We start from the raw sequence: 11,706 nt of genomic DNA on the forward strand, positions 1-11,706 counted from the left end.
TGTTCTTTTGACACCCCCATAAAATGACACTGAGCATGTGTCTGAGAATAAGACATTTGTGCTGTAATATACACTACCGGTCAAAGGTTTTAGAACACCCAATCTTTTTAGTTTTTTTATTGAAATTTGAGCAGTTCAAGTCCAATGAACAGCTTGAAATGGTCCAACGGTAAATAGTTAACTGCTTAAGGTTAAAAAAATAAGTAAGGTTACTCAAAACTGAAAAATAATGTACATTTCAGAATTTTACAAAAAGGCCTTTTTCAGGGAACAAGAAATGGGTTAACAACGTAAAGCTGTTCTGGAGGTTGATCAAGCTTTGAAAGTTGGTGCTACCAATTCCCACAGGTGTTCCAACTTGTCTGGATTACTTACAACCCCCTCTGTTTGTATAAAAGTATTGTTGGAACACACTGTGGTACCGTACCCTCGTGAGCATTGTATGAACAGTATTGTACTGCAGAAAGTAGTATGTTGCTATAAAAATGGTGGGAAAAAGAAAATTAACAATGGAAGACCATCATAACACTTAAGAATGTTGGTCTTTCCTACAGAGATATTACGAAGAAAGTCAAGGTGTCAGTGAGTACAGTATTCTTCACCACCAAAAGGCACTTAGAAACTGGGGAAACTCTGACAGGAAGAGGTCTACAGAATCAGAAGACAAGTTTCTGAGAGTCAACAGCTTGTGTGATAGGCGGCTCACAGGACAACAGCTTCAAGCACAGCTTAATAGAGGTCGTAATAATCAAGTCTCAGTTTCAACTGTAAAGAGAAGACTTGGAGCTGCAGGTTTGATGGGTCGAGTTGCAGCAAGAAAGCCATTGCTAAGACGTCAGAATAAGAAAAAGAGGCTTGACTGGGCCAAGAAACATCATCAATGGACTACTGAAGACTGGAAGAAGGTGTTATGGACTGATGAATCAAAATTTGAAATCTTCGGTTCATCGCGCAGGATTTTTGTACGCCATCGAGTAGGCGAAAGGATGGTTCCTCAGTGTGTGTGACATCAGCTGTCAAACATGGAGGAGGAAGCGTGATGGTCTGGGGCTGTTTTGCTGGATCCAGGGTCGGTGATTTGTACAGAGTGAAAGACACCCTGAACCAAAACGGCTACCACAGCATTTTGCAGCGCCATGCAGTACCCTCTGGTATGTGCCTAGTTGGTCAGGGGTTCATCCTACAGCAAGATAATGACCCAAAACATAAGTCCAAGCTATGCCAGAACTACCTTAGCAAAAAAGAACAAGATGGTAAGCTTAAAAACATGGAGTGGCCAGCACAGTCACCAGACTTAAACCCCATTGAGCTGGTTTGGGATGAACTGGACAGAAAAGTGAAAGCAAAGCAAGTGCCACACATTTATGGGAACTTCTGCAACAGAGTTGGGAAGAACTTTCTGAAGAATATTTGATTTCCATTGTAGAAAGAATGCCACAAGTGTATTCAGCTGTTATATCTGCCAAAGGGGGCTACTTTTGATGAGTCAAAAATTGAATTTTTGTTCAATTCTTTCATTTGAGAGTACAATGAGACATTGAACTGCATGAATTTCAATTAAAACCTGGAAAAACTGGGGTGTTCTAAAACTTTTGACCGTAGTGTACTTTTTTTTTTTTTTTACCCACCACACGGAGGAGGGGTGTGGTGGTGGGGGGTAAAAGTCATTTAAGTTACTTTTGGGTGGAATAACTTTTACATTGAATGTCAAGTCTGTGTTTTAGCAAAAAAAGGTTATGTGTCCAAAAACGCATACTGAATAGGAGTTACATGACATAGGTTAAATCGTTTACATCTCTGATTCACCCCAAAAAAGATAAAACCTTACAGTTATCTCACAAAATGTATTCCATAAGTATGTCATCATGTCAGTGCAATTTAGACAAGTCCAATGGATTCATAGACCCAGAAAACATGGGGTTAGACACCAAGATTACTTGGCTAGGTCAAATAATGAAGGAGTTAGGATTTTTTTAGGGCTTCCTGCCCATCTTGGACGCCATCTTGAAAATTACACTTTTATAGTGGTCAAACTTTGGTAAACTTTTAGTATGTTATTAAGGACACCTAATACTACAAAAAACAGCTGAGAAACCTTTTGTTAGAATTTTTGTTTGTTTTTTTTTCATATATGCAGCCGCCTACTTACTGGGAGGTGTGTTCAGGTGCATTCTGGGCGTGCTGGTCTTACAGGGAGGTGTGTTCAGGTGCATTCTGGGCGTGCTGGTCTTACAGGGAGGTGTGTTCAGGTGCATTCTGGCGTGCTGGTCTTACAGGGAGGTGTGTTCAGGTGCATTCTGGGCGTGCTGGTCTTACAGGGAGGTGTGTTCAGGTGCATTCTGGGCGTGCTGGTCTTACAGGGAGGTGTGTTCAGGTGCATTCTGGGTGTATTGCTATCATGAGGCAGCGGGAAGTGATCGCACCATTGACCAACAAAAACCTGGTCTAAAGTCAATAACGCAGCATTTCATTGTTATTTTAACAGAGCATTAGTAAAATGCTCCTAGGCTCGTGCACAGCTCGCGCACACACTATGCTTGTTACACACAGGGACACACAGCAGCACACACACACAAACACACACACACACACACACACACACACACACACATGCAGAAGATTACAAATAAAAATATTAGGGTGCAAATCCTCCATCATAACAGCAATGCTCCAAGGTCCAAACACACCTGGCTTTTAAAGGGAATGGGAGATGATCTCTGATTGGTTGATAGCATGTTACGCCCAAAACACACCTCTGAATTAATGAAGACACTAAGTACAACCCTTTAGGACCAGGCGCCCGGCACACAGACCCTTTTTTCCACCGCTAAACTAGCAAAAGTGGATTTGGACACGCCCTAAACACACCTGCACCAGGCGCTTCATGCCGTGCGCTTAGATCGTTAAAATAGGGCCCTAGAGTCAGTCTTTTTAGAGCCCTCTGTGTTCTTCGCAAAGGTGAATTTATTTGCTGGCAGTGTGTGCGTACTAGATGTTCGTCAGCTGACCGAAACGTTGCCAGCTATTAAATTTACCTTTTACGTTTAAGTGGGGACATTGTGCGGGAGTTTTTGACCTACTCGTCTCTCTCTCCGACGCGCCTGTCTCATGTAATGGATGTGCAAAGTATTTTTCTGTTTTGTAATAAAACATTTAAAAGCAAAACAACGTTTTCCCTGGGTTTGTCGAAAAAGACTGAGGTGGCGCATAATTTGGGGGGGGGGTTTAAGGGGTTCCTCCTCCCTCAAGAAAATGTGATGATTTTCAATTTAAAGAAATGCAATTTGACATCATTTTGGACCATTAAAGGTGCTCTAATGGTGTGGACACATTAAGCCGATTATCGGCCGTTAGACAGTCTGGCGAGGTCAGTGACTCGAGTCTGTTCGGTGTGTCCCGTGCTGTCGTCAGTTTGGGGGGGCTGTCGGCGTTCATTTTGGCCGACCTGACATGTTCAGTCGGCGGCAGGGCAGTCGGGACTCGCCCGGAAATGGCGAGCAGAATGAGCGTGACCAGAGTCTCTTTTAAACTGACCTTTGTTGATCTGAAATGAAGACAGATTCAGCAACTGCATCACGGTCTATTTCTCTCTTAAAATGTTTTCAGAAACATGTTTCGGTGAACTATTTTTGTACAATATGAGATCGTATTCTCAACGAGCCGCCATGACAGTCTGGCTTTGAATTTCCGGAGAAAACAAACCCATGTGACGATTCGTCCAATCAGCTGCCGGTTTTCATTTCTTGGGCAACAATATAGATTAGCGCCGCCTGCTGCTATGTAGATGTATTACGTTTCTGAAGTTTGTGTCGCCTCAGTGTGTCCCGGGGCAGTTTTTTGGACTTCGGGGACCCGACTGATCATCTCAACTGGCTTTTCTGTCATCGGTCGGCCGTCGGCTTAATGTGTCCACACCTTAAGTGATGTGACGCGTTTTTTTAGGCTACAATATTTTTTTGTCACATACAGCAAACATCTCCTCACTATCTGCTAGCTGCCTGAACACACTGTAAAAAACATCTCCTCACTATCTGCTAGCTGCCTGTCCCCTGAACACACTGTAAAAAACATCTCCTCACTATCTGCTAGCTGCCTGTCCCCTGAACACACTGTAAAAAACATCTCACTATCTGCTAGCTGCCTGTCCCCTGAACACACTGTAAAAAACATCTCCTCACTATCTGCTAGCTGTCTGTCCCCTGAACACACTGTAAAAAACATCTCCTCACTATCTGCTAGCTGCCTGAACCCTGAACACACTGTAAAAAACATCTCCTCACTATCTGCTAGCTGCCTGTCCCCTGAACACACTGTAAAAAACATCTCCTCACTATCTGCTAGCTGCCTGTCCCCTGAACACACGCAAAAACATCTCCTCACTATCTGCTAGCTGCCTGAACCCTGAACACACTGTAAAAAACATCTCCTCACTATCTGCTAGCTGCCTGTCCCCTGAACACACTGTAAAAAACATGTCCTCACTATCTGCTAGCTGCCTGTCCCCTGAACACACTGTAAAAAACATCTCCTCACTATCTGCTAGCTGCCTGTCCCCTGAACACACTGTAAAAAACATCTCCTCACTATCTGCTAGCTGCCTGTCCCCTGAACACACTGTAAAAAACATCTCCTCACTATCTGCTAGCTGTCTGTCTCCTGAACACACTGTAAAAAACATCTCCTCTCTATCTGCTAGCTGTCTGTCTCCTGAACACACTGTAAAAAACATCTCCTCTCTATCTGCTAGCTGTCTGTCCCCTGAACACACTGTAAAAAAACATCTCACTATCTGCTAGCTGCCTGAACCCTGAACACACTGTAAAAAACATCTCCTCTCTATCTGCTAGCTGCCTGTCCCCTGAACACACTGTAAAAAACATCTCCTCACTATCTACTAGCTGTCTGTCCCCTGAACACACTGTAAAAAAACATCTCACTATCTGCTAGCTGCCTGTCCAATGAACACACTGTAATTGTACTGTAATGTATTTCTGATCATTTGTTGGAAAAAAATAAATCATAGTATGCAAAGAAACACTAACACTGCAATTTACATCAGCAATTAAACTAGGGTGACCATCGGTTAAATCCAGACAGGCTTCTCAGAGGCTAATGAACATGCTTTATTATGCCTCAATGGTGCAAAAATAACTTCTGTAATAAAATCCAATCTGTAACAACCTGTAACAAAATAATAGCTCTCTTTTAAAATAAATAAATAATATGAAATAATGTTCTAAATATGACCTCTTCTGTGTTAGAAAATCCAGCTTTAACAAAATATCTAGGGTGAACTAATCATTCGTTACTCTTTCAAAAAACAGTAACTAATCATTAACTACCTATTTCTTTTGTGTACCTTATTGTAAAGTGTTACTGTACTTTTACTTAGGTACTGAGATTCAGTACTCTCTCCACCACTGCAGTGTAAAAGTCATCTGCGACTCCGACGACCATCTCTTGAACGCAGCCTCCCGCTTCCCAGGAGGTGCACAGGAAGTGTCGTGTCCTTATATGGGGAATTTGCGGGGCGTTTTCTTATGCTAATTAGGAACAACTTGCACTCTCTTTCAATTACGAAGACGTGGGATTCATCAATCCTAAGAACACAGGTGCAAACAATTCTGTTGTTTAAGAACACGTCATGAATCCGACGTAGACGTTTCTTAGGGACTTTCTTAAGAACGTATTTAAGAGAGAACTTAGGAAGATATTGGTGAATGAGGCATATTGATTTTATTTGGCTCGGGTGCTGCATCTAAGTCCTAGCCTGGATGCCAGCCAAGCTTAGCCCCGCCCACAACATTTGAGGTTGAGAAGTTGAGTCTGGACTTGATCCGTTGTGGAGCAACTATGCTCGAACCAGAGCTGTTAGGACCAATCAAACTGTCAGGGGGCGGGCTTTATACGATGACGGACAGATGATCGACAGTAACGTAATCAACCACGTCACCAAAGAGAGCTCGGGTTGAACTTTTTTACAACTCCGTTGCTCTGATTGGTTGTAGGTCTATCCGTCGCTCTGATTGGTTGTAGGTCTATCCGTTGCTCTGATTGGTTGTAGGTCCATCCAGTTGCTCTGATTGGTTGTAGGTCTATCCGTTGCTCTGATTGGTTGTAGGTCTATCCGTTGCTCTGATTGGTTGTAGGTCTATCCGTTGCTCTGATTGGTTGTAGGTCTATCCAGTTGAGTGCAGAGGCACTAGGCTCGTTCGAGATGAGCCAGATCTGCGCAGAATCGATCACCGGCGATCGGCGCCCAATGCACGCCGGTTAGATTTGTGTCCGACTTGATCCCGACTTGCTCTGATGTCATGCACACGTGGGCAACGATAATCTCACGAGATCAAGGCGGCCGCAGTTCTGAGACGCAGGTAGCGCAGTTGCTTTTCACCAACTGCAAGAGCCAGGCGGACGCAGGTGGACCAAGTGCATGCTGGGAAACGCCGGCCTCTCAGCTGATCGAACAGCTGATTGGTTCAGAATCGACTCAACATGATGACGTTTTATATAAACTTTTTATTGATTTTGAATCGGAGGGATTTTAACTGCGATTTGTCTAATTTAAAGGCTTATTCCTTACAGAACACATGTTGTGTGGCTGATAGTTATGTTTTAGAGACTAAATCTGATCAGATTACAGATCATCTACAGTCTGTTGTTAATTAAAATCAGCAACAGATCACATGTAGAGAATTTTGACAGCTACTCTGTCATAATAAAACCAACTGGAGACTGTGTAGGAGCTGATATATGGGTCTGATAACATATTATTAAATCGGACCCGAACGGACCACCGTGTTTCTGTCACTTCCTGTTCAGCCTGAAGGCTGCTGGAGTCAGCTGGAAAACTGTCCGACTTGAGAGCGGACTTTTGTCCCCGCCCCCCGTTGCTGCCGCCTGCTCTCGTCTACTTTACAGGCGAGGCGCAGTTCATCTCGAACGAGCCTATTTTCTTTCCTGGTTTGGTTGAAACACGCCCCATAATCACAGCCCAGTGGAGCAGTATCTCCCTAATGCTGCGTTCATGCCACCTGGGAATAACAGGCACCGCCCCCGTGGTTACGTTGTTTTTCCGACTGGCAGCGTTCACATGGTCGAGATGCGCGTTCTTCTTCTTCTTCTGTTATATTGGCGTTTGGCATAACAACTTCTTGCATGACTGCCACCAACGGTTGGCCGTAGCCTAGAGAGCATCAGGTGGGTGAAAACATGGAGGCCACAATAACAAAAAGATTTTCTGCTGTTTTCTTATGCGAGCATCCAAACAGCACATCGCCAGGTGTTTGTTTGTGTTATCTGCAGGACAACGAACGGGAAAAGACACGGATAATGTGTTGTTTTTATACATAGGCCTATTTATGAATAATTTTAAACATGTTATGTCTGTGCATGTTTCTTGGCAGAGGCGTTTGTCCACCATAAACAGTTTATTGTCATTGAAATATGTTCAGTGAACCAAAGTCGCCTCCATCAAACGTCAGTTGTCAACAACGCGTCACCGTTTTCACTCGGAAAAACGTTTTTCTGATGTCCATGAACGCACGGTCAGACTCATATTGTGACTAGAATCTGATTATGACCACGTCAGGCTATCTAAGTCTTATATTGGTATGGAAAATCCTATCAGATGGGGGTCTGTGGTCTAATTTGTGTCAGTTTCGGGTACCTTGGCGTGGAAAACGTGAGGGAACCGCTGGCCTACAGCCAATTGAGAAATAAGTGATTATCCACACAAACACAAAGAAAAGAATATAGATACCTCAGCATTCAAAACACGGAAGCCATTTTTCCCACAGAGCTTCCCAAAGCCAGCACGCCATGTCTCCTCTTCCACCCATGTGCATCTCGACCCGCTGGTGTGTGACGTTAGCGGGAATACATCATCTGCTTGGTTTGTTCCAGCTGTCTCCTATCAGACCACACTGTGGCCTGCAGCACCATCTCATTTGTCTGATTTCCTCTTTTTCTCTTTCCCCCTCATTGCTCTTGCCTCAGAATTCATCGTTATTTCTTTTTTTTCACCAGTAATGATCTTGCATCCACTGCAGTGACGATCAGCATTGCACATTGTTTCTTACAGTAACTTCCTCTGGGTTAATCTTAGCTAGACTTCAGACCTGCAGGGTTTAAGCCAACAGAGCTGCAGTCAGTTTATAAAGCAGATAAACGGACGATAATAACACAACCATGCCCAGAAGAAACAAACAGAAAGTAAAATCTAAAGTCAGAAATGCAATGTCAAAATTCTTTAATTCTTTGCAACCAAATTGTCCCAAAAAAAAATAGCATGGATGGTTCCCTACAACTATTACTCTTCACAACTAAAATAAATGATCACTTCACTACTTTCATTGCATTTGGGTGTTTTAATGAATTTTATAGCATTTGGAAAAAGAAAAAAAAGTCGTAAAAAGTGACAAAAAACTTGGAAGGAAGTGACAAAAAACGTCTGGAAAAGTGACAAGAACGTTGAAGAAGATGCCCAAAGCATTTTAATTTAAAATTCTGACCCCAAAAAAAACAAAAAGTTGCATGGTCTACGGTAAGAAATGGACAAACAATGGACAGAAAATGTTTTTTTCTTATCAAAATTATTGCAGTTATGGAGGAAATGTGTGTGTGTGTGTGTGTGTGTGTATATATATATATATATTTTTTTTTTTTTATGGAGAAAAATTTCTAGAATTAAAAACAAAGGAGCAAAGGTTTTTTTGTTTATTTTTGTCATTTATTTATGATCATTTAATTTTTTTTAAATACATTGGAATGACGATGCGATCTGCTTATAATATCTTTGACAATATTTAACAGTGATACCCGGTACATACAGCATTCATACGACATTGTTCAACAGACTTCACAATAAGTACAGTAAGAAGGTTCTTTGCTTTCAAAAAAAAAAAAGAATATGGTGGTGATGGCGCAGTGGATATGACACATGCCTTTGGTGTGGGAGATTTGGGTTCAATTCCCACTGTAATACATCAACATATGTGTCCCTGAGCAAGGCACTTAACCCATAGTTGCTCAAGAGACCTTTGACATATAGCACATAGAGAATATATTGTAATTGTAAGACTCAGTCAGCTAAATGACATGTAATGTAAGTATGGAATTGTGCAAAGTGAGAACAAAATGTGCAGCAACTGTAATTTTGACAGAACTTGATTTTACTTTTTTAAAGTCTGGATCAACGAAGTACATTCCCAGGATAAAGCCTGACATGTCCGCTCTCTGTGTGTTGCCGTTCTCAAACTCCGTTCTCTTCGAGGAAACAACAACAAACTCCGAGCTAGCGAGCGACACGCTGAAAATGTCAAGTTTTAAAGAACATTTGGATGGTGCAACGAGGCAGGTCTGCTCGGTTCTTTCAGGGAATGATTGTAAAGATTTACAAAGAATATGTTTAGGGCATTTCCTCTCTAACTGGGAGGTTTTGGGGTGGTCCCAATTGGGGGGGTTGCTGTGGACAAAGGGGAGCGTGCCTATGTTCCCACATTTCTAAGAATTTTTTTTTCACTGAAAATTAGGCCCTATGTTCCCACATTTCCTTTTTCATAAATTTGTATCAGATTTTATCCCCCTTTCTCCCAATTTGGTAGCCAATCACACCCAACCTATTATCCAGTAGCAATGGACTACAGATGGAATGTAACCCTAAACCTAACATAGAAAAATCTTAGAAATGTGGGACTATAGGGCTGTGGGAACATAGGGCTGATCCTGGACGAAGTACACATGGAGATACACTGGTAAGATATGAGGTTTAACCATGTATCAGCTCATTTAAATAGCTCACGTTGCTGTATTGTAACAGTTAACTTTATTTAATATTGTATGTGGCGTTTTCTTTTGCATGGTGCAAATGTTCCACCAAAACAAGTTCCATCCTGAGACAATTTAGCAGAGCCACCGTCGCTGCGTCCGGAGCTTAGCGCCGCCCCAGACAATTGTGATTGGATTAAAGAAATGCAATTGTATTAAATCAAACTACAGCTTTAACAAAAATAAATAGGCTACATACATTTAATAAGTACAGTTTGCACAGAGTTTCAGGAGATGAATCAACCTGTGATCCTACGAATACTGAATATCTCTCTGCTGTGACTTCATTTCCCTTCAGTGTTGTTTGGTTTTAGCCACAGAACACAGTTAATTATAGCAACTAGTTTCTCACTAGGGGGAGGCTGTGTGTGAAGCCACAGGACCTAAGAGCACCTTGGCAGTGCCACGGTGGGTGAACTGGCACCTCTCCAGCTACCAGTCCACCACCGTACTTTGGTCTGTATGGGGAATTGAACCAGCAACCCTGCGGTTCCCAACCCAACTCCCTACAGACTGAGCCTTTGTTTTGCGGTAAGGAGCTAAAAAAAAAAAAAAAAAAAAGGACATTGTTTTGAAAAAAAATTAAGCCGCTTTATCGCATTGTAATATTCGCAGGCTTTGTGAAAGTACTCATGACAAAAACAACACATTCTCACTCTCATCTCTTAAAATACGGACGCTTGGTCAGGTGTCTTTGGCGTTGTTATTGGCGCTAAAAGTCTCCTTTAGCGTCATATCTAAACGCGCTTTATCTAAACGCGCTGGGTCGGGACTATTGGCGCCACTTTTGACGCAGTTAGGTTAAAGGAATACTCCACCGTTTGTTGAAATAGGGCTCATCACGGTCTCCCCTGGCTGTAGATAGGTGGGCCAACGCATTTTTTGTCTCAGTGCAAGTAATTAGGTTGTTTTTTAGTCTTTTGTTGGCTCACTTTTACTCACAACATGCTAACCGGCAACATAGGATTCAATTCACTACGCTAAGCTAACTAGCGCCGGCGCTGCCGGTGTTGCACTGGACTAAAACAATGCATGCACAAAAAATGTGTTGGCCCATTTATCTACAGCTAGGGGAGACCCCACCTACCTACAGCTAGAGGAGACCCCACCTATCTACAGCTAGAGGAGACCCCACCTATCTACAGCTAGGGGAGACCCCACCTACCTACAGCTAGAGGAGACCCCACCTATCTACAGCTAGAGGAGACCCCACCTATCTACAGCTAGGGGAGACCCCACCTATCTACAGCTAGGGGAGACCCCACCTATCTACAGCTAGAGGAGACCCCACCTATCTACAGCTAGAGGAAACCCCACCTATCTACAGCTAGGGGAGACCCCACCTATCTACAGCTAGAGGAGACCCCACCTACCTACAGCTAGAGGAGACCCCACCTATCTACAGCTAGAGGAGACCCCACCTATCTACAGCTAGGGGAGACCCCACCTATCTACAGCTAGAGGAGACCCCACCTATCTACAGCTAGAGGAGACCCCACCTACCTACAGCTAGAGGAGACCCCACCTATCTACAGCTAGAGGAGACCTCACCTATCTACAGCTAGAGGGAGACCCCACCTATCTACAACTAGGGAGACCCCACCTATCTACAGCTAGAGGAGACCTCACCCTATCTACAGCTAGGGGAGACCCCACCTATCTACAGTAGAGGAGACCCCACCTATCTACAGCTAAGGGAGACCCCACCTATCTACAGCTAGAGGGAACCCCACCTATCTACAGCTAGGGAGAACCCCCTCATCTACAGCTAGAGGAGACCCCACCTATCTACAGCTAGAGGGAGACCCCACCTATCTACAGCTAGGGGAGACCCCACCTATCTACAGCTAGAGGAGACCCCACCTATCTACAGCTAGA

This window comes from Perca fluviatilis, chromosome 6, assembly GCF_010015445.1.
Source record: "Perca fluviatilis chromosome 6, GENO_Pfluv_1.0, whole genome shotgun sequence".
NCBI classification, from domain to species: Eukaryota; Metazoa; Chordata; class Actinopteri; order Perciformes; family Percidae; genus Perca; species Perca fluviatilis.